This window comes from Physeter macrocephalus, chromosome 16 (genome assembly GCF_002837175.3).
Source record: "Physeter macrocephalus isolate SW-GA chromosome 16, ASM283717v5, whole genome shotgun sequence".
In the NCBI taxonomy this organism is placed as follows: domain Eukaryota; kingdom Metazoa; phylum Chordata; class Mammalia; order Artiodactyla; family Physeteridae; genus Physeter; species Physeter macrocephalus.
In genome coordinates this window covers 55467557-55491889 of record NC_041229.1, presented here as the reverse complement: position 1 = coordinate 55491889, position 24333 = coordinate 55467557, and positions in this window count along the sequence as shown.

Below are 24333 nucleotides of genomic sequence, written 5' to 3'. Positions count from 1 at the left end.
GCAAGAGGGAAGAGATATGGGGATATATGTATATGTATAGCTGATTCACTTTGTTATAAAGCAGAAAGTAACACACCATTGTAAAGCAATTATACTCCAATAAAGATGTTAAAAAAAAAAACTTAGCAACTAGTAAGCACATATTATGGGGCAGGAACAGTACTTTACTTGCTTATCTCCTTTAATCTTCACAGCAATGCTAGTTTACATATGAGGAGACAAACTGAGAAAGGTTAAGAAACTTGCCCAAGGTCACACGGTAAGTGGGAGAGCTGGAGCTTCACCCAAAGCTACTGATTCTTAAATCTAGGACTTGTTCCACTAAACCATTCATTTCCAGGCTTCTATTCCATAAAGAATATTTATCTGGAAAGTAAGAGACCAAAGAATAGGGAAAAGATTGCTAGAGATTAGCTTCAATCAGCTGGAAAGATCTGCTTTCTACAGCAAACAGGAAAATAACAAAAAGTGCTGGAGTCTCCAAAAGACAAGAGCCCTTCTCAATGATGGAAGCAAAATTCATCTCAATACCTCCCACCCCTACCCACTCCATTAGTTTAGTCTACAAAAGATAGACGGGCTTGGGGACAGATTATAGGCCAGGGAAAGTATGTTTACATCTAAATAATTCAAAGGAGGCAGAGGTCAACTTAGAAAACCAGCCCTCTCGCTTGCTGCTGACTCATCTAGCCCCCTCCTCTTCCAGGAAGTCTATTCCATGACCTCTACCTCTCCAAAGAAGGCCTTCACTCTCCTAGATCTGGATCCTGATTCCTGAAGAAGCTACACCACCTTAGCAATGGAAGATGCAGCCATCAGCAATGAATGTCCACCTCTCACAACACTGGCTTAAAACAAAAAAGTAAAGAGGAAAGGGTAAGAAAAAAGTCTAAGTTTCTTAGGAGCTGCACTGCTAAGGACCAGTGTCTTAGGGAACAAATGTCTTAGGAGACATCCAGGCCCACTGTTCTGTTATAGAAATGCAGAAAGGAGGATACTCCAGCACCCCTGAGGCAACTGCTTACTCAATGGCAGCAGAAAAACCAACCCCTTTCTTTACACAGAGAAGTCGTTTGAGATCACTCAATCCAGGGATTTCCAAGCTTTTTTTAAAGCCTCTCAACCTCTTCTTCCAATCAAATCTTATGGAAACACCAATACTTAAACAGATAAAAAGTAGAACTGCTCTGGTTGAAAAGGAGATGGGGAAGTTCTACTTCCTCAGCCTCTTTCCTCTTCCTAATCTCACCCCCATATTCTGTGAGGTTGCACTTCAAAACCCTGAGACTCTAGTTTAACACTACCATGTTACACTTAAGAAAACAGGGTCCAGAGAAAACATGTCTTTGTCAAGATCACACAGTCAGTTAGTGCCAAAGCTGGAACTCAAATTCAGATGTGCTGACTTATAGGGCAGTCGATTTCCCATATCATCACACTACTCCTTTGGGATAATCACATGAAAATGAATATGAAAGCATTTTTAAAAGCACTAAGTGCACAGGCCTGTACAGTTCCCTCAGCGAAATTTCTCTAAGAGTAAAATAATTGTAATGCTCAGACTTCTAAGGACAATTTCACCACATACAACAGCACCCAACAGCAAAGAAATCCTCTCGTGTTCCCAACCCCTCAGTAAAGTGTCTGACTATCTATAAAAACAGGCATGATTATGTCACCAACTTAGACTGATAGTGGATAATTGAGACTGAGGAGGCTTCTGAAGGATTCCCTGCTCCCTGCGTCCTGAGAAAGCATCCCTTAAAGACATATGGGAATTCTCCTGGCATCCATCATGCATGAAACATGGAACAGAATCTGCACCTGTACATTACAGTTAACTCCTTAATAAATGATGTGTATAGGCTAGGCCTCAAAGATTTTCTACAACTGTGGTAGCTAGCCTCCAAGAAAAATAACCTGCCTCCTGGTATATGCACCCTGTGTAACCTTTCCTACTTGGAGGAAGGGTCAGTATGTATGATCAAAAGAATACAGAAGAAGTGACGGCATGTCACTTCTGAAATCAGATTATAAAAGACATTGCACCTTCTGTTTTGGTTGCTCTCTCCTCTCTCTGATCACTTGCTGTGGGGAAGCCAGGTGACATGCTGTAAGCTGCTCTATGAAGAGGCCACGTGGCAAGGAACTGAAGATGTCAGCCTGTTAACAGCCAGCAAGAAACTGAGGCTGGCCAACAACCAGATGAGTGAGTGTGGAAGGGGGTCTGCTAGGCCCAGTTGAGCCTCCAGATACCTGCAACCCTGGGTAACAGCTTGACTGTAACCTCATTAGAGACACTGAGCCAGAACCACTCAGCCTAGCCACTCTCAGATTCCTCACGCTTAGAGACTGTGTGAGATGATAAATGTTTATTTTTTAAGCTGATAAGTTTCAGAGGCAATTTATTTACACAGCAATAGATAACTAATACAACCACAAAACTAAGGTTTCCTGGGTTTACATCAGAAAGCCCATTATGAAACCAAAAGTCCCTCTGAAACAAAACCCAAGGCCTCAAGGGTTGGGGTTTCTCCTTAAATAATAACTGTCTCCATTGCTTATTCATAAGGTGACCAGTTGCAAGTCACTTCATCTCTCTTACCTGTGATTTCCTTGTTGAATATATAGGAACATTTTCCTTGCAGAGTATTGTGAGGATTAAATGGGAATAAATATCTTTAAAATAGTTGGAACTATACAAATTAAAGTTGTTACAAAGACCCTGAAAGGTAACCCACCAAGCCCACGCCCAACAGCAACTAAAAGGACATGACTCTGCTCAATGAAGTCAAATGGAAAGGCCTCTTCTAGGCCACTTATCCAACTGTATTAAAAGTATCCCCTCTATCACTGCCTCTCATAATAACAATAGGAAAAAATTACCAGTGCTTGATATTACATATCAAGCATAGTGCTAAATGTTATCACATTATTTTCTCATTTAATGCTACATTTAACCCATAGAGAAACTGAAAGAGGTTAAAATGATTTGGTTAGTAATGGAGCCAGGATTGAACTTCATATCCATGCAACTACAAAGATCATGTTCTTTCCACTAAACCAATATGCTGTTCACTACACCAAGGAGTCTGAAAGTATCCAATACAGAAGGCATACAGGCACAACTTAACAAAAGAGCTGAAAAAATGAAAGAAACAGAAAGAAAAATCACCTTTCAAGTTAATGGGGAAATTAAAAGATTCAGGAGATGTAGAGTCTGGTCCTGTCTAGGGCACCAAGCAATTGTAACACCTTGGACAAGTTAACTGTCATTGAAAATTTTTAAAACCCTCAGATTTACATAGTACTTTGGAATCTACAAAGCATTCTGAAGTACCCACAAATATTTGATTGGCACAGCAACCCTGGAAGGTAGTTTTAATAATCTCCATTCTAGGGGCTTCCCTGGTGGCGCAGTGGTTGAGAATCCGCCTGCCGATGCAGGGCACACAGGTTCGTGCCCCGGTCTGGGAGGATCCCACATGCCGCGGAGCGGCTGGGCCCGTGAGCCATGGCCGCTGGGCCTGCGCGTCCGGAGCCCCTGTGCTCCGCGGCGGGAGGGGCCACAACAGTGAGAGGCCCGCGTACCGCAAAAATAAATAAATAAATAAATAATCTCCATTCTATAAATGAAAAAACTGAGACTAAGAAAGAATTCCAGTAATTTGCCCATGGTTATTAGACAGATGGTACATGCCAGAGATAATATACCTAGATTTCTTTATTCTCAGAAGTACCTGAGACTCAAAAGGTTTAGGGAATGCTCAAAGGTCACAACAAAGACAAGAATCCAATTTACTTCTTATTCCCCTAATCCAGTGAGCTACAAACTGGATATGCAAACCAGATATGCAAACCTGGAGAACTTTTAAAAAACACTAATGCCTGGGCCCCATAACTACCCCTGCCCCCTCCTCCCCCCACAAAAAAATTTAATTTATTTGGTCCTGGGGGGAGAGGCGGGGCAGGGATCTGAGTATCAACGTATTTTTAAGCCTTCTAGGACTAGCCACACTTGAGAACTACTGCCCTAACCCCAAGAGCCACAGGTTAAGAAATGTCATGATCCACCCTCATTTCCTAATGTGAAATTCTCTGAGTGAAGTCATCTACTTTTCTGTAAATTCATTACATTTACAAAGCAAAACAACTGGGCTTCCCTGGTGGCGCAGTGGTTGGGAGTCCGCCTGCCGATGCAGGGGGCACGGGTTCGTCCCCCGGTCCGGGAGGATCCCATGTGCCGCGGAATGGCTGGGCCCGTGAGCCATGGCCGCTGAGCCTGCGCTCCGCAGCAGGAGAGGCCGCAGCAGTGAGAGGCCCTTGTACCGCCAAAAAAAAAAAAAAAAAAAAAAAAGCAAAACAACTTCTATTATTATAAACAACTATCTAAGTTAAAATAATTTAATTTCTGTTACCTAGAATAAATTTTTATGCACCATGCAATCAATATCTTAATGGTCAAGACTGGTTATGTGATATGCAGCAATAAAATTGCTTATAGAAAGAGAAAAGCTGCCCACAAGAGTATACTGTGAACAAAACAACTAAGAAAAAAATTGAAGTAATCTTTTATCTCTAAATGTCCCTTCTTGGGGATCTCAGAACTCCTTGGTTCCACTAAGATGAATTTCCTGGAGCATCCTCTAAATGAGGGTTTGGATACTGCAAAGACTTGTCTCATAATATCTCCACTTCTCTCTGCTAATTCAAGTCTTACCTGACCAAGTTCTTTCCTTAACCATCAAGCCCATTGTTATGGGTTTAAATTGTGTCTCCCAAAAAAAGATTTGTCGAAGTCCTAACCGCTAGTACATCAGAATGTGACTTTATTTGGAATTAGGGTCTTTACAGAGGTAATCAAATTAAAATGAGGTCATGAGGGTCAGCCCTAACCCAATACAGCTGGTGTCCTTATAAGAAGGGGAAATTTTGACACAAGAGACAGATACACACAGAGAGAAGACTGTGAAGAGACACAGGGAGAAGATGTTCATCTACAAGCCAAGGAATGCCTGAGACTTCCAGAAGCTAAGGAGAGGAATGGAACAGATCCTTCCCTTGTACCTTCATGGGGAGCATGGCCCTGCCAACACCTTGATTTCAGACTTTTGGTTTCCAAAATTGTAAGGTTATAACTTTCTGTTGTTCTAAGCCAACCAGTTTGTGGTACTTTGTTACAGCAGCCCTAGGAAACTAATCATCTACCTTTCACTAAATTCTCAAAGTCTGTACCCAGTTTACTTGGTGGAACTATTTAATTTTTTTTTTAGCATATGCATCCTACCTTCCTAATGAAAGCAAAGCCTCTCAAGGAGAGGAACACCATTTTATACATATTTTGTATCATCTACCACTCTTAGGGAAAGACTGACCTCGGAAAAAGTATTCAGTAAACATTTGTTCACTTGATTACTTTCTGGAAAATGTTCAACAACCACTGCTGGTTGTTTCAGAATTTGATAACCAGAAAATCACTTTTCCTACTTCTATAATTCTGTCACATTGGAATTAGCTATTTTTAAATCAACATCCTTTTTCATGAGCTTTTTTATTTTTTTGCGGTACGCGGGCCTCTCACTGCTGTGGCCTCTCCCGTTGTGGAGCGCAGGCTCCGGATGCGCAGGCTCAGCGGCCACGGCTCACGGGCCTAGCCGCTCAGCGGCATGTGGGATCCTCCCGGACCGGGGCACGAACCCGTGTCCCCTGCATCGGGAGGCAGACTCTCAACCACTGCGCCACCAGGGAAGCCCCATGAGCTTTTTATATATCTATTATATAGATAATACCGCATACTCTCTAGTACCCATAAATAAAAATTTCACAGAATCGTAGAATCATGTACTGTGTGGGACTGGAAGAGAGCTTACAGACCATCTAGTGCAGTCCTCAAATAATATCTTCTTCAATGTATACAATATCATTTCTCTCTCTTTTATGGTAAATGCCACATTCTCCCTTGCCCATTGTATTAGTTATTGGTCTATAGGGCTCCTTCTCACTACCCACCCACCCACCACTAGGCTATAAGTACATCGAAGGTTGAGAAAAAAAACAAAGTAGCAACATCAAAACAGTACCAATTTTTAGTCCAAAAAGAAAAATATACTGGTGAGATACTTTAACAGAATTAAACATTGAGGTACCTTAAATAGGTTAGGTCCTGAAGACCCCACAGCTGCCTGGGATGATAGGAAGTAGAGATTCCAAACAGTTCTCAGAAATTCACTCCAGTAGCTCTCAAAAGGGCAGACACTGCTTTCTGCTTAACTGACATAAATGTATTAATAGTACCCAAACCTCAGACTAAGAACAACAGTCTGGCCAAGTATCTTGTTGTTCCACGTCACCACTAGTATAAAGAGAAGTCCTAGACAGCATCAGAAAAACACTAACTCAGACTTCCAAAGAACTTCTCAGTTCCCAATAGGCTCCAATGACTTCCTAAAGGAGTCCTCTAGGTTCGTGCTGAAGTCCAGAGAAAGGGCTGAGCAACACTAAAAGACATCAACACATTTTCAAACTGGTGAACTCCTGTTCATTTCACACTCAAGTGTCACCTACTCTATGGAGTCTTTACTGCCTCTCCTCCTCCCTTCCCCCTTCTTGTTTAGATAATACTTTGTACATCCCTCTATTATATACTCATCACTGAATGTTACAGTAATTCTAGTGTCTCTCTCTCTCTTGCTAGAGCAGACACACAATAATCATGGCTGCAAAAAGCTGCTTCTTCTCATGCTAAGACCTCAATTACCCTGGCTTATCTTAATACCAGGAGGAAAAGAAAAAAAAAGGTGAAATATTTTCAAATAGCTGCCTGTTTACTGTGTATTGTCTAAGAGCCATGGATTTCCACACTGTGATTCCTCTTTTTTTTCAAGTATCATGCTCTTGTCGATATGGTAGGCCGGTTCAGACAGACTTTAAAACATCCAGTCCTGTTTGTCTGAGTCCTAAGGCCTTAATCATCCTGAACAAGGGGCTGGAAGTTAGCATTAAAGGATCAGTGCTCTTCAGGAATCAGGAAAATCTCAGACTCCTTAGGACAGTAAGGGTAGAAAGAACTCAGAGGGCACCCAGCCAACTTCCTCATTTTACAGAGAGGGAAACTGAGGTCCAAAAAGGGGAAAGGATTTGGTCAAGGTCCCATAATCTGCTACAAGCAAACTCATGTTTTGATTCCCAGTTCAGTGCAACTTCTGATATATCTTTTCTCTTTTTAAAAAAATTTTCAATCTCAAAAATGAGTCACAGCAAGGTAACTTGTCCAAGGCCATACACCTAGTAGATGATGAAGCCAAGATTTGAACCCAGGACATCTCCTGGGAAGATCTATCCTCTCATTTACTCTCATGGTGAAGTTTTTGCAACTCCATATATAAATGCAACTTTACATTCTGCTCCTTTAACTTCCTTTGAAGCTTGCTTCTAGTTAAATTTGGCAAATTAAAAACACATTTACCTATGTTCTCCCCAAAAGTCACACTAAAATGACACTAAAGATATATATATTTTTTAAAAGGTATAAACCTAACAAGGAAGAGAATGGGTGAGGGGACATCAGAAGACGAGACATTTCAACAAAATTTTAGACTATCCATAATGAATGGGGTATTTGTAACAAAAAAAGAATGGCAAAAAAAAGCTTTAACCCAGAGCCCTGCATGGTCCCTAGGCAGCAGAGATGTGTGGTACCTGGACAGCAGGATCACATCCCCCGGAAAGAATCACTGGATTAGAACACATAAAGGAACAGGCCTAGGAAGTATAAATCACTTGTTCAAACTCACATAGGGCTAACAAGAGCTTGAACCTTGGTCTTCATATTTTTGTTACCCTTCTGTAACTCATTTGCTATTAGTCAGACTTCAGAGAATAAAAGGATGACTCAATAGCCCATGTCACAAAACAAGGAGACAGAGGTGTTTCCCAAGGTCTACCTTTTGCCCTCCTTTACCAACTCCAAAAAGTACTTTGTGTTTAGGCTTTCCCTGATGAGAGCTTAGGCTGTTCAAATAGTTGGGGTAAGAACCCCATATTCTAATTCATGTTCCAATTGTCTGATTCTACAGCTCTGAAGATGTAGGTTACCAGCACCTGACAAAAATATGACAAAGCTTGGAAACGAAAGATTTCAAAAGCACTAACAGTGTTTCAGGTCAAATCTGAGCTCATCCCCCTTGCCTATGATAGTGTGAGAGAGGCAGCTTTTCACCCCTTTTAGAACAGAACATGCCCAAAGGTAGGTGTTGTTATATCTGTCAACCAGCTAAAACAGTTTAATTTTAAATGCCAAATTACAGGATTGCCTACAGAACCAATTAAGGCATTAATGACTCTAAGGCCATTTCTTAATACAGCAATAATGTGAGTACCACAGCTATTTGAACCCTACTCCCATTTGAACGCGTGTCCATCACTGCATTAAACACATCTACATACTCAATTTGTGTTTTTCTGATGTGCACAGAAAGAATACTGAACTAGGAGTCAGAAGAATAGTTCTAAACACAGCTCAAGCTTTGGAGTGAGCAAACAAGTTTGAATCCCAGTCCTCTGAGTCCTAATCTCTCTGGGCCTCAATTACTTCATATGTAATACCTACATGAGAGAACTACTGTAAGGATTGAGAGTATCTATATAAGGCAACTTGCACAGCAATAAGGCACTCAATAAACGTTAGTTTCTTCTTTTATTGATCAACTGGTAAATACCAGGTACTTCCAACCTTCGAAGGGCTGATTTTTTTGAGTAAATGTTTAGGGTGAGACAGGATAGATGAACAAATAATTCCAATATAATATAGTACAAATAAGTATAATACAACACAATAAATGCTGTTATAGCCATTGGAACAAAGTATCACATAAACACTGGGGAAAAAAAAGGATACTAATTCTGTCCGAAACAGGAGGAGAGTATCAGGGAAGGTATGAGAGACAGAGACATCTGAACTGGGCCTTGAAGATTGTTGAGTAGAAGCACAGCAAGCAAAGGAAAACATCTTAAACAAAAGAAACCATGAAAAACAAGTTAGGGAGATATGAAAGAGAACATATGGCTTATTTAAGCAACAGTGACAAAACTTAAGAGAGTAGAAGTGGATGGGTTACACAGGAGCAGAAGATTAGCATAAAGAATGGCCTACCCATAGGAGTATTTTACTGAGAGAAAAGTGGTATGAGGGGCAAGGAGAGGTAGTCATCTGAGAAGCTCTTGAAGAAAATATTTACCAGAGAAGAACAGAAATAAAATCATCATTATGATTATAAAGGATTGTAATATGGAGGACAGCTTGAATTTATTTTGTATGACCCAAAGGTTAGACCTAGGAAGGTGGATGAAAATTAAAGAGTGACACAAAAATGGCCTAGGAATATTAATCACGTACTAAGTGAGCCATTTGGAAGTGAAAAGGAAATGTCCATTCTTTAAGTGGTGAAATTAGCCCAGGGAGCTCAAGGAAGAAACTCTTATCTACTGGCTAAGAAACCCAGGCTCTCTCTTCCTCTTTGGGGACAGGACTAGACTTGATGGGCATTTGGTACAACCATATTTGAGGAAGGTGCTTCCGCCACTTCCTGAAGCCTTACACAATTCAGTTCAACCTCAAAAGGGAATGCTAGCCCACACAGAAACAGCCTAAAAAGAAAACTAAAGCAGGCAATAGACTTTAAGGGAAACTAGGCAGTGGGCTTAAAGAAAGAGGGGCAATGAGAATGCAGAACATCAGAGGCATCAATTCTCTTACCACGTTAATGGAGGAAGTAAGCAATGGAACAGCTGCAGACCATTATCTACATGTCTGAGTTGTGGGAGCCATAGAGGTCATCCAGTCCAACACCTCATTGTACAGAGTTAACTGAAGCCCAGAGAAGGGCAGGGAGAGCTATGCCTAAAAACAATTTAACATACACTTTACACTTCACGCAGGCTCTTTGACTTGTATTATCTCAATTTCCCTCAAGGCAAAACAGTGAAGGAGGTGTTATTTTCCCAATGAGACACTAAGTTCTTTAGAGTATTATAAAGTTTGGTTAGTTACTCTTATGGATTTCTGCAGTATATAATGCTTTCCTTTTTGATCCTATGGGTTATAAAAAAAAATTCACCTTGAGGACTGGGGTTCTCCCCAGGCAAATAATGCAGACTAGGAAACAGTTTCTTAATACCTCATCCCTATTGCCCTACTCTCTGAGTCTACGACTTTCCAGTGTATAAACTGTTCAATAAAGATTATTCTTTTTCAGTTCCTGTACTGAGAATAGGAAACAGATTTGAATCAGATAAGACCCCTGCCTTCAAGAAGCCCCCATTTGGTAAGGAAGACAGACACGGCAATCAGTGATTATCTTTGAGTCATAAAGACATGGGTTCAAATCCTGGATCTACCCTTTGCTAGCTAAGGCAAGTCATTTCCTTTATCTAAACTCCATATTCTGTATCTGTGTAACTGAGGGCAATATCATCAGCTTAACTCAAAAAGCTAGTTGTTAGCATTTGGTAAGATAATGTATTTAAAGCACACAGAAGAATGTCTGATGGTGGAGCTGGTGAGAGATTAGGGGCCACCAAGGATTTATGGACCCCTATGGGTCACTGCAGTTCTCCACTTCAGATATTCATTCTTTCAATAAAAAATACATTGTATATCTACTGTAAGTCGGGTGTTTGGAGCAACAGAGGACTTAGAGATAGTCCCATGACTTTGAGGCACTTATAGTGTCAGAGACTGAGATCATAATGAAAAACGTTTTCACCATTAAGGTCCTGACATACTGATATTCTGTGGGCTGCAGGCAGTGGTGACCAAAAATAGTACCACTTATCCCATTTCCATTTTTCCTCCCAAGTTTCCCAGTCACCAAGTTTCCTCCACCTCTTCTTCAATCAATTCACCATATTCAATGCCTGCCATCTCCAGAGGCCCTTCCCTGGATTGAAGAGCCTGAGCATAGGCCACTACAGTTCAGAATAGAAACCTGACTAACAGCAAACCCCACACCCTACCCCACCTACAGCCTCTGAATCAGACTCTACAAAATAGTTTTAAGGCCCCAGAATAAGTGCTCCTATATCTGTTAAGCCTTTAGAGGAACGGTTCTGAGAAGACAGAACTAAGTCATATAAGAAGATCTCAAACACTCACTGAACACCTCTTATGTGCCAGGCACCATTTTGAATGCTTTACATACACTAATGCCCTCAAAACAACTCTGCAAGGGAGCTACTACTGTCCCAATTTTACAAAGGAAAAACTGTGTTCACAGAAATTAAGTGACTTGCCCTAAAATCACAGTTTATAGGTGATGGAGCTGAAATCCATAAGCAAATTGGCCTTCCTTTTATCCACTGCATCTCACATGGTATTCTAATAATAACCCTGTGAGGCAGGTAAGAAAGTATCAGCATTGTCCTATTTTACAAAGGAAGAAACTGGTGCTTAAGGAAGTGATATTACTTTCTCAGGAAAAAGTCAGTAAGTGGCAGAGCCATGGCTTTTACTCAGATCTTTTGCCCTCAAATCTGTGCTCTTCTCACTACCCCACATTTCCTCTTTCACTGCCTTGCAGAATGGTATAGTAGAAATATACTTAACAGAGTCAAAGGGCTGAGATGTGGTCCTGACTCTGGAACTAACTTATTGTATATATATTTTTTAATTGTATAATATTAAGTGAGTAATTTTTCTTCTCTTGGCCTCAGTTTTCTCATTCATAAAATAAGAGTATTAGATTGGATAACCCTTAGGCTCCCCTTCAGCTGGAAATCTAGGTTTTAATTAGTACCAACAAGGCTAGAAGCAGTTTCTCTGGTTTCCTTGCCACCCAACAGTAACTCTCTAAAAGAAAAAAACAAAATTAACTGATATTTGTAGTGATAAGGTGAGAAGTGCTCAGCACCACAGAGTAGAAATTACCCATTCAATTTCATTCCTTCCTTCCTCAAACACCCTACATGTAAACATAGAAAAGGCCACAAGCTACCTAATAACACAACACTGGCACCTCCTCTAAGTGGCACATTTAATAACATGCCAAGTATGTCTAGGAGTGAAGAGTGTGTTCATGGCAGGGCCCTTCTTCCCACTGTCGGAGTCACAACACTTCTTCTATTCACTAGGTAATCTTCCTAGGTTGGGGCATCAGCTCTGCTTCACTTACAGCAGACCAGGCTTATGACTTTAAATCCCATCAGATATAAATAATTTACAAGTGACTCTTGACTATTTAATATTATAGAACAAAAAATGAAATTTAACCCCAGATGTAATTCTTCCATGCCAAGAAAACAGAAGAGAGCAAGAAGCAGGACCCAAGACTGGATAAATTACTTCCCTGTCTTAGTTTCTTTATATATAAAGTAAGGGAGAGAGTCCAAACCAATCCTAAACACCTTTCCCATTGTAACCTAATAGGAATTTATAAATATTCTATATTTAGAAAATGTGAAATGTGTAAAAAACAAAAAGTAGGAGGAAGAGGGCATAGTGTTACACATTAAAATGACCTCAGATAAGAAAATTCTAAAAAATGCCAAGGCAGAACATAAAATATGTATGGTCACATCACCCCCCAATATATATTAGTTATAAAAGAAAAAAGAAAAATCTATAGCCCTGTGACAGCTGAAGTAAATAATTCACATAATTCCCTCAGGAAAAGACTGCTGAGGCAGAAAACCATTGCTCATGCAGTTAAACCAGTGCTGATCTGAATATGAATATGAATATGATCTGAATATTATCAGATCTGAAACTGGAAATAGTTTCCTGAAGCCAGGAAATTGTCTTAAGCGGAAAGACAGTCCTAAGGGAGCAAGCCTCCCCTTGACCTCGGAATAAAGTTCATACTGCTTTAGCCAAGCATCACCATTTTCAGTAAATATTTACTTATTAATACGCTAAACAATGAACTAAGTGCTTCCACATACTTTTGTTCATTTAATTCTCCCAACACTCCAGTAGTTATAGTCCCTATTTTACAGAAGAGGAGTTTGAAGCTCAGAGGTAAAAAGACCAGGATGAGAACCCATGACTCCAAGTTCAATGTATTTTCTACTTCATCCCTATTATAATCTATCTCCTTCACTGTACAGGTCCCTCACACATCGCTTGTCTAGTCTGAAATCTCACAACAAGCTTGTGAGGCAGACATTCAAGATTCCTCATGAACTGATCCCTACTCAACTTTATAGTTCTGAAATGGATGCTACTGGCTAGCCAGCATCCATTCCCCTCTTCCTCCCTCCCAATAGAGCCCTGATTTTTATCCAGTATTCATTCCTCAGTAGCCAATGTAACTAAGGCAGTTCTCAAATTTTAGCATATTGTCAGAGTCAAAAATCACCTAAAGAGCTTGTTAAAACACAGATTCCTGGGCCCCACACCCAGAGTTTTCGATTCAGTAGGTCTGATAGCTGCCCCGAGAATTTGCATTTTTAACAAGTTCCCAAGTGACCACTTTTTTTTTGTTTGTTTTGGTTTGGTTTGGTTTTGCGGTACGTGGGCCTCTCACTGCTGTGGCCTCTCCCGTTGCGGAGCACAGGCTCCGGACGCGCAGGCCCAGCGGCCATGGCTCACGGGCCCAGCCGCTCCGCGGCATGTGGGATCCTCCCGGACCGGGGCACGAACCCGTGTCCCCTGCATCGGGAGGTGGACTCTCAACCACTGCGCCACCAGGGAAGCCCTCAAGTGACCACTTTTTAAAACCACTGTCCTAAGGGAAAGCTGACCCCAAACCTAGCTCCAAGGGTAGGTCTTCATTCTACATCCAAACCAAATATAGTAATCCCATTCTCCTTGCAGTGATTAGTCCAAGAACTCAGGCTTAACCAACTGGCATCTGGCACATCCCTTGAAACTCTTGTAGTTCAGGGATGGGTAAGTGGCCTAAGGTGGTCCAATTGCACTAAAGAGGAAATTTTGTCCATTTTGGGAGATGAAGTCAGTGTCTGCCTCTGTCTCTCTCTCTCTGCCTCTCTCAGTGTCTCCCTCCCTTTCCCTCTACCCCTCTGTCTCTCTCATCCACTGGTTAACAAAGAAACTTAGCCCCTCCAACTGTTTCTATCAATTTACCACCATGATGGAAGGCAGCTTGAGGATATAAGTAACACAATCTTTTACTTTTGTGTTAGTTATAATTTTCAATTTATATAAATTTCAATATGATATAAGCCAAATTTGAGTCAGAATTGCTGCTTACAGAATTCCAAATGATATAGAATTCGGTAATAGAAGATGGTACAAGCCACCTGAATACTCTCTACAGTGGAATCTGTAAATTGCTTTGCTCAACACCTATTCTAACCCCTTTCTAGCTTTCAGTAGTACTTCAGAGATTGGAAAGCAAAAAAAAACCTATATTTCCCAGACTCCCTTCTAAAAGTCATTTAGGTTCTGCTAATCAGATGCTCTCACACTAGATACTGATTTGTAACTATGTATTAGATGAGTGGAGAGACTGGGAACAGGACATCCCTTTTGCTGGAACAAACTGCAACAGAGGCAGCATAGTTCTAGATCTAGCAGTTGTAGCAACAGCTGCCTGATTCTGCAGCTTCTAGATTATGGCAAAGACAGCAGCATCCTTGAGAGCTTTATTCTTTGGTGCAGTTTGGAAGGTTTATTCCTGGAAGCTCAGCCTGGGTCCATTTCTTCTATTCTCCCAAAGATTCTTTCATCTCTCTGGTATCCTTTAATAAATCAATTTTCCTTGAACTTGCTAGAGTGGATTCTGTTACTTGCCCCACTAATAAGAACCCTGACCAGTAAACTACCCTACACTAAAGATAACATACAATATTTGCCATCATGTTCGCATAACAACTGACCCTTTCCTTCCTTGTCTCTGCATCAACTCTTCCCTCAGTGTGTAATGTCCTCCTTCACAATCATCCCATTTGCAAAAGTTGCCCACTTCCTCCATGAAGAGATTTACATAATGAGGAATTAATCACAGAAGAAAAGAAGAAAACCAACTTGACAGAGGAAGAGTGAGCCCTGAAGAATAAGCAGTATGACATCTGGCAGAGAAGGGGCAAGGAGGAAGGAGGGAGTGTTTCAAGTATAAAGAATAACATTCACAAAGGCAATAAAGTACCTCTTGCCACCAAGGACTGGCCCTACAAATTCACAACTTCTTAGAGCCAGGAATGATGCTATAGCATATACTGAGTTTTGCTAAAAAATTAATGTTGAATACAAGTGATTTTTATAGTCAGTTGTCAGTAATTAATAAACACTAATAACTGTGTACAAAAAACTACTACATTAGGAGCTATAGGGAAATTCCCAAAGCAGAGATCACAATCTTCCACTCTTAAAGATTTACAGTATAGAGAGAAACAAAGACATCTGAAAAGATCAAGGATACAACACAAATACTACAAAGACAAGTGCAAATTCATATAAATAACTGTAGAGAAAAAAGTTTCAAGTCACTAGAGTAACTAATAATAGGTGTTATTCAGAGAAAATTTTTCTAAAAGAATTCATTAATACACCAAATACTTACTAAGCATCTACTATATGCTAAAAATTATTTTAGTTGCTGAGGAAACAGAGTAGCAAGCAGACAAGGTCCTTGCTTTTACAAGGCTTAAATTCTAACTGAAGGAGAATTAGGAACAAAGGTTTCAAGGACAGGGCTGTAAATTAAAGCACTGGTCATTAGGCTCATTTTCACTTCCCTATCCTGTAATATGGATAATTACGATAGCCAACATTTATTGAGTACTTGTTTTGTGCCAGAATCTGCTAACTGCTTTACAATTATTACCTCATGTAATCCTGGTAACAAACTTATGAAGTAGGTGCTACTGTTAATACCACTTTAAGGATAAGGAAACTAAAACTACAGAGGTTAAGTAACTGCCCCCAGATCAGAGTCAGGAATTGGCAGGGCCATAGGATTCCAAGTTAGGTCAGTAGCAGAGGTTTTTAACTGCTACACAATATAGAGGAAAAAATTATATTTATATGAGATAGAGCTTTGTTAAAATAGAAGGCATGGAACTGTTAATGTGGCATGAGGTTGACCATCTCTGAGGGTTTTTGTTTCCTTATGCCATAAAATGAGGGGTTAGATTCCCTAAGCAATGGTCACTTTCAGCTTCTGTTTCTACGGTTTCAAAAACAATGTCAAAAATTTTTCAGGTGTCTAGTCCAGTTGTTGTTAGTGAAAAGGTACTTTGAAAGCTGACACTATACTGTTCTTATCCACCGGCTGAGACCCTGTGTTTCCATGCTTTCATTAAAGGGGATATTAGCATTATATTAATTGGCATAAACAGCTGTAGCATAAACCTCCTGCAGAATAGAAGGCTGGCAGCACAGAGAACAAAGGGAGAGGCAATAAAGCAATGATTGGCTGACCTGGATTCATCTAGGTCAGGCATGGCATTTGGTCCCTCTGCATTTCTAAGTTCTCGTGAATGTGGATGCCCAGGCAGCAGCCCAAAGCCTTCCTCATTTCCATCTCAATCTCTAGGAAGAATTACAATGAGAACAAGAGCTATTGCGGCAGAGACCAGACTCTGAATATTAAAGTACACACTAGGCAGGAGCTAGCAAAAGGAAGAATAAGAGATGTTCTCTATTTGGACATAACAAAGTATAACAGTCAAACCCTACTCATTCACCTGCCATACAAACTGTACCAAACAGTACCTTTTTTTTTAGCCACACAGAGTGGTTTGTGGGATCTTAGCTCCCCTCCCCAAACAGTACCTTTTCAAGACACTTTTCCAAATCTCTTCAATTACTGTTCACTTCTTCCTAACCCTTTGCTTTATTAGGTATCTCCTATGTGCCAGACTCTGAGCTAGGCCCCATAGGAATATAATGAATAATGCACAATCCCCAACGTCAGGGAAATAAATCTAATGGGGGACAAGTGCATACAAAGGGATTCTTATTATCTGGGTATAACTAATACCCAAAAATGCCACTTAAGTTAACTGATGAAGGACAAAATTAAAATAAATTAAAATAAATAAAAAGTAGATGGGGCCTTTAATTTATCAAAATAAGTATAAAACAAAATTTTGTAATTTAACAAAATTTAAGCTATAATTGCCACTAAGGTAATTCTTAAACCAAAGAACATCGGTCATTTCACATTTGGCTTTCAGAACACATTGATGAGAGGATCAGTTTTGTAAAAATATTCCAGAGCTTCACCAATTTTTGCCAAGGGTCTCTGTTAATCCTTTGTTACTCAAATCATTGTCCTCTGAATCGCCTATTATGACATTACTCACGTTAATTTTTCCTTCAATTTTAAACTGATCTAATTTTACCTAATCCTCATTTGTCAATGACTTTTGTGTGTGTGGTTCAAGCCATTCTCCAATATCACTTTATTTCAAATTCATAAAATTCTTTATGTTTTACAGAAATTTCAGTTTTCATTTTAGAATCTACTTGCATCATATTGTTAGATGTTAATTATCCTACCATTTGAAATGCACTTACTGACAAGGAGAGTGAGGAGGACAGAGCCCAGTGGTGAGCAGGGAGGGATGTCTGAGTGGGGAGCAATTTTATAAGTGATCAGTTCCTATGGATAACAAATGAACATCTATATATCTAATTATAGTGCACAGGACCAAAACAGTGCTATGGAAATTCAAAAAAGCTTAATAAATATTTGTTGAATGAGTGGATAAATTATTTTATTCAATAATTCAACAAGCACTTATCAAGAGCCTAGTACATGCCAGACACTGTTCAAGATACTGAGTATACAGCAAGGAACAAAACAAAGTACTACCTGTCTTAGTCCATTTGGGCTGCTATAACAGAATACCATAGACTAGGTGGCTTACAAACAAAAGAAATTTACTTCTCACAGTTCTGGATGCTAAGAAGTTCAAAATCAAAGCACCAGAAGATTCAGTGTCTGGTGAGAACCCTTTTCCTGGTTCATAGATAGCCATTTTCTCTCTCACATAGCAGAAGGGGAGAGGGAACTCTCTGGGTCTCTTTTATAAGGACACTAATCCTATTCATGAGGGCTCCACCCTCATGACCTAATCACCTCTCAAAGGCCCCACCACCAAATATTACCACTTTGGGCATTTGGATTTAACATATGAATTTGGGGGAGACATAAACATTTAGTCTATAGCATACCATCAAGGAATTTATAGTCATGAATGGGTGGATGAGAGCTGCAAGCCTACATGGAAGAAATGGCAGCCCATTTGGATCATGAAGAATGAAGAGCTTTAATAGCATAGAGGAAAAAGGAATTCCAGGCTGAGGGAACAAAGTGATATAACATATGAAAGTGTAGTAAACTCAGTCTTTTTAGGGATGGATTAGGGTCAAGAGAGATGAGGCTGAAGAAGTAGGTGGGGTCAAAGTGTAATGTTCCCTGAATAACAAATCAATTTACATGTTATCCTACCAGCAACGGGGATACAGTGATGGCTTTTGAGAAAAACAGTAACAGGATCAGAAAAATTACTCCAGGCAGAATAATAGATGAATAAGAGGGCAGAAAGACTGGTGGCCAGCACTATGGAGAACAGTATAGAGGTTCCTCAAAAAACTAAAAATAGAGTTGCCATATGATCCAGCAATCCCATACCTGGGCATATATCCAGACAAAACTATAATCAAAAAGATACATGTACCCCTATGTTCACAGCAGCACTATTTTCAAGAGCCAAGACATGGAAACAACCTAAATGTCCATCGACAGATGAATGGATAAACAAGATGTGGAATATATACACACAATGAAATATTACTCAGCCGTAAAAAGAATGAAATAATGCCATTTGCAGCAACATGGATGGACCTAGAGATTATCATACTAAGTGAAGTCAGAAAGAGAAAGACACATACCATATGATATCACTTATATGTGGAATCTGAAATATAACACAAATGAACTTATCTATGAAACAGAAACAGACTCATAGATATAGAGAACAGACTTGTGGTTGCCAAGGGAGAGAAGGGGTTAGGGGACAGATGGATTGGGAGTTTGGGATTAGCAGATGCAAACTGTGATATACAGGATGGATAAACAACAATGTCCTACTATATAGCACAGGGAACTATATTCAGTATCCTGTGATAAACCATAATGGAAAAGAATATGAAAATGAATATGTATAACAGGATGGATAAACAACAATGTCCTACTATATAGCACAGGGAACTATATTCAGTATCCTGTGATAAACCATAATGGAAAAGAATATGAAAATGAATATGTATATATATGTGTATAACTGAGTCACTTTGCTGTACAGCAGAAATTAATACAATATCGTAAATCAACTATACTTGAATAAAATTTTTAAAAATGAAAAAAACAAAACAAAAAGACTGGTGGCCAGGACACTAGTTCAGAGGTAATTTAAAAACCTAGAGACAAGATAATTATGGTCTAAACCAGAGCACAGAGGATAGAAAGATAAAAACAAATTTGGAAATAACTTCAGAGATAAAACTGACAAGGCTTGATAATTCTTGATAATGTGAGCTCATTCATTCAGCAAATATTTACAACACTCACTGTGGTCCTGGCACCGTACTAGGTGATGGGGACAAAGGTGAACAAAAGAGATGATCTTTGACTCCATGGAGCTGAAAGGCTAGACATATAACAAACAGAATTATAGGTCATTATAAAAGCCATTACAGAAAATAACAAATACTGTAAGATGAAAATAGAGGGGATCTTCTTTAGATCAGATGGGTCCTGGCTTCCAGTAGATACCCAATATTTAGAAAGAAGAATATACTCAATTTTCTTAAAGCAGAAAAAGAGGGAGGCAGAGAAAACCTAGACTTGTGAAGAAGCCAGAAATGGAGAAAAGCATACCAGGGAAGAAGAACAGGTGTGAAGGCTCTGAAGCAAGAAAGACTTTCTCAAACTTTGTATAAGGGGGTGGTGGGGGGGAGAGAGGAAAAACAGTGCCAATCACTCTGAAGCACAGCCACTGAGGTGGAGAATGGCACAAGATGAAGTTAGAGAAGCAAAAAACAAGGTCAGGTCACTCAAAAACTTAAAATCACATTTAAGATTTTATATTTGGGAATTCCCTGGCAGTCCAGTGGTTAAGACTCGTCGCTTTCACTGCCGTGGGTCCGGGTTCAATCTCTGGTTGTAGAGCTAAGATGATACAAGCCACGTGGCACAGCCAAAAAAAAAAAAAAAAAAAAAGAAAGATTTTATATTTTCTCCTAAATAAAACAAAAAGCTTTTACAGGTTTCAAGCAAAGAACTCAGTTAAAAGATAGTCCAAGGTAGGGACTTCCCTGTTCCCTGGTGGTACAGTGGTTAAGAATCCGCCTGTCGATGCAGGGAACACAGGTTCAATCCCTGGTCCAGGAAGATACCACATGCCTCAGAGCAACTAAGCCCGTGCGCCACAGCTACTGAGCCTGCGCTCTAGAGCCCGCGAGCCAAAACTACTGAGCCTGCCTGCTGCAACTACTGAAGCCCGCGCGCCTAGAGCCCGTGCTCCACAACAAGAGAAGACACCACAATGAGAAGTCTGTGCACCGCAACCAAGAGCAGCCCCCACTCGCCGCAACTAGAGAAAGCCCGCACGCAGCAACAAAGACCCAATGCAGCCAAAAATAAGTTAATTAATTAATTAATTAATATTTTTAAAAAGCTAGTCCAAGGTAGAGATGATGGTAGTTTGGATTAGAGAAGTGACAACAGAAATGGAGAGAGGTAGATAGATTCAAGCAATACATAGGAAGTAAAATTAACAAGATAGGGAGTGGAGTTATCCATATGAAGGACAGGAGAGAAGGGTGTCAGGAGAGAAGGAGGTGTCAGGGATGAACCTTAAATTTCTGGTTTGAGCAACTAGAGAAACAAAGATGCCACTTACTAAGACAGTGATAACTGGGAGAGGACCAGGTTTGTGGGAAAAGAATGCAGTTTAGAGTATATAAAGAAGGAGATGTTGTAAGACCTCAAAGTGGAAATTTCAAGTGGGCAATTGAATATATGAGTCTAGAGTTAAGGAGAGACGTTTAGACTAGAGATATCTGGGGAAATACAGAAGTTGAGAGCATATATATAGTTTTCAAAATTAGGACAATGAATGAAGTCAAGTAGAAAGAGAGTACAGCGTAAGAGAAGAGGATCTCTCCCTTGAGAAATTCCAACATTTAAAATCAACATTGTAGAAAAAGGCAACAAATTAAACTGAGGAATGGTCAGAGGTAGGAGGCAAACAAGGAAAGTGATATCACAGAAGGCAAAGCATATTTTAAGAGGCAGTAATCAATAAAGGCAAATATACTGAGAGGTCCAGAAAGATAAGAATGAAAAGGAAATTCTGTGGCTGCTAACAACACAAAAGGAGAGCCATCCAAGCACTGTGAGCCTCTCAATGAAAGAACACACCAACACCTATAAAGTGGCCATGCAAAAAATAAAAAAACACCTGGATTTCATCAAGCCTCTAGATACTAACTTACAAATAATGTATAGAACCAAGGAACTTGTTAAATTATAACAGGGAGATGCAAAATCCAGACAGTGAGAAACTTTATAGGACAACTGGTTTCTTCAACAAATAATCTGAAAGGGGGAAAAAAGAGATTGAGAGGAAATTTAGAGATTAAAGGAGACATAAAAGACATGTCAACCAATCTCTCTGTGTAGCCCTTATCTGTTTCAAACTGTTAAAGAAAAAAAAAAACAAAGAAAGAAAGAAAAGTATGACATTTGCACTACAACTGAACATTTTGATGATATTAAGGGATTATGGGAAGGGGAGTGGTGTATGTGTGGCTACGGTTTTGGGGTTGTTTGCTTTTTTTCTTTTTTTTTTTTTTTTAAAGTAGATTTGGCACCATAGGGGTCATTATGGGCCTTAGCACAAGCAGTTGTGATAAGGTGGGGGGATGGGGGTAGAAGCAGTGTGGAGTAGGCTGCCAAGTAAATGGGAGGTAAGGAATTAGAAGCAGAAGTTGTAAACAGCTATTTAAAGAAGACTAGTTTTGAAGGAAAGCACAAATAGCGCTTAGCTGAAGGCTGACATGGGATCTCAGGAGCGCTTTTGTTTGGTGGAGAAGGGGAAAACTGTTTTCCTTTAAATAAAACATTTCAATGCTGCTTCTCAGTAGAAAGCAAAATGTAATGAGGTAGTGAAGTGAGGTTTCTAAGACAGGACCACAGGAAGGAATCTAAAAGCATAGGAAGGATCAGGTCTTTCCTTGAAAGAGAATCATTTCCTTCATTGTAAAAAAAGGAGCAAAGGCAAAAATGGGTACAATCCAAGTAGATTCTCAGATTCAGAAGTAGGAATATAAAGCTTCTATTTTATTTGTGATAAATGAGACAAAGTGAGGGTAGTAGAGAAGTGAAAGCACAAAAGAGAAAGTGACAGGTGGAGACTGAGGGGAGAATTGAAGATAACCCTGAAGAAAAGCAGTTATTTCCAGAGCTAGAAAATACAGGGGGGAAAAAATAGGCTTTTGGAAATGGGAAATAAGTCAGTTGAACAGACCAACTCCTGAAGAAATCATTAAAAGAAAGGCTGTGGTGGTATTCTCAGTTTGCAAATATTAAATCCTGTCAAGAGCCTATTAGGTCTTCATATTACTTGATCCAGTAATTCCACCTATGGTAATTTATTCTAAAGAAATAAAGTCTGAAAGTAAAAAGCTATATGTAGTGTTACAGATAAAATTACAGTGTAATTTATTACAGGGAAAAAAACCTAAATGATTGTGATGGTTAGTTTTATGTCAACTTGGCTAGGCTATAGTACCCAGTAGTTCAATTAAACACTAAACTAGGTGCTGCTGTGAAGGTATTTTATAGATACAGTAAACATCTACATTCAGCTGACTTTAAACAAGGGAGATTATCCTTCATAATCTGTGTAGGCTTCACCCAATCAGTTGAAAGACCTCAAAAGCAAAACTGAGGTTTCCCTGCTAAAGAATTCTACTGGGTCTGTTTCTCTGGTAGAACACTGACTGATACAATGGTATTAGGCAAATTATGGAATATCATCTTAAATTTTATAATGAACACTACACAGTAACATGGGAGAAATGTTTATAAGTCAAGAAAAAAAAGGCAAACAACAAATGTAGGTCTACATTGTGATTATAATTATGTAAATAGGTATGTTTACATACAAGAAAAAAGGAAACAAGAGTTTATTCATTTGACTGATGGAATTGTGCCTGAATTTTAAATTTATTAACAGTATTACAAAATAGTTTGTTAAATAGAGCTCTGTTATTTTTAATGGAATAAAGTTAGTAACATTGTATGTGTTAAGCCTTATTAGAATTGTGGCCCTATAAAGAAATTGGTGCTAACCTAAAAGAACTCTGCCAATTTTGAAATGTTGCCTGGGAGAGTACTAAAAAAAAATTTTTAAAGGAAACTTCTGGAAAGCAAATATGCCTAAAAGGGCCTTAATCCAATGCCATTTTTCAGTAACATTTAATTCTTCAACTCAAATAAAATGAAGAAACCCAGAATGGCAAAGTAGCTGGTGATCAGCTTAAGAATTTTCCACATCCTTAGCTAGCACCAGGGCATGCATTCAACTTTGACTCAGGTCAGAGATATTTGTGCTGAGCACCTAAATATTTAACACAGTGAGGTTTCCTCTCTCCTGGCCTCTCCCAACACCAGACAATTGAAAGGATCCTTGTATGTTTGCTAAATTTGAGTGAAGAAGTCATAAGAACCTCAGTTTGAAGGCTGGCTCCACTTTCATTCATTCAATCAAAAAACATTTATGGGGCTTCCCTGGTGGCGCAGTGGTTGAGAATCCACCTGCCAATGCAGGGGACACAGGTTCGAGCCCTGGTCTGGGAGGATCCCACATGCCGTGGAGCGGCTGGCCTATGCGCCACAACTACTGGCCTGCGCTCTAGAGCCCGTGAGCCACAACTTCTGAGCCCGCGCGCCTAGAGCCCAAGCTTCTCAACAAGAGAAACCACCGCAATGTGAAGCCCACGCACCACCATGAGAGTGGCCGGCACTCGCCGCAGCTAGAGAAAGCCCGCACGCAGCAACGAAGACCCAACGCAGCCAAAAATAAAAATCAATAAAATAAATAAATTTATTTTTAAAAATGTAAAAAAAAAAAATTTATGGAGTAGCTACTATATGTTAGAAACTGTGACTACAACGGGGAGCAAAAAAAAAAAAGATACTTTTTATTTTAAGGACGGGGTACTATGTTAAAATTCTTTCTCTTTAAGGTATCATGCCTTAAAGTAAAATGATTCTCTGGAGCATAGGGTCTAGTAGGGCAGACAGACATTAATCAAATAATGCCATAGAGTAGTGTGTAAGAGTATGAATGCTAAAG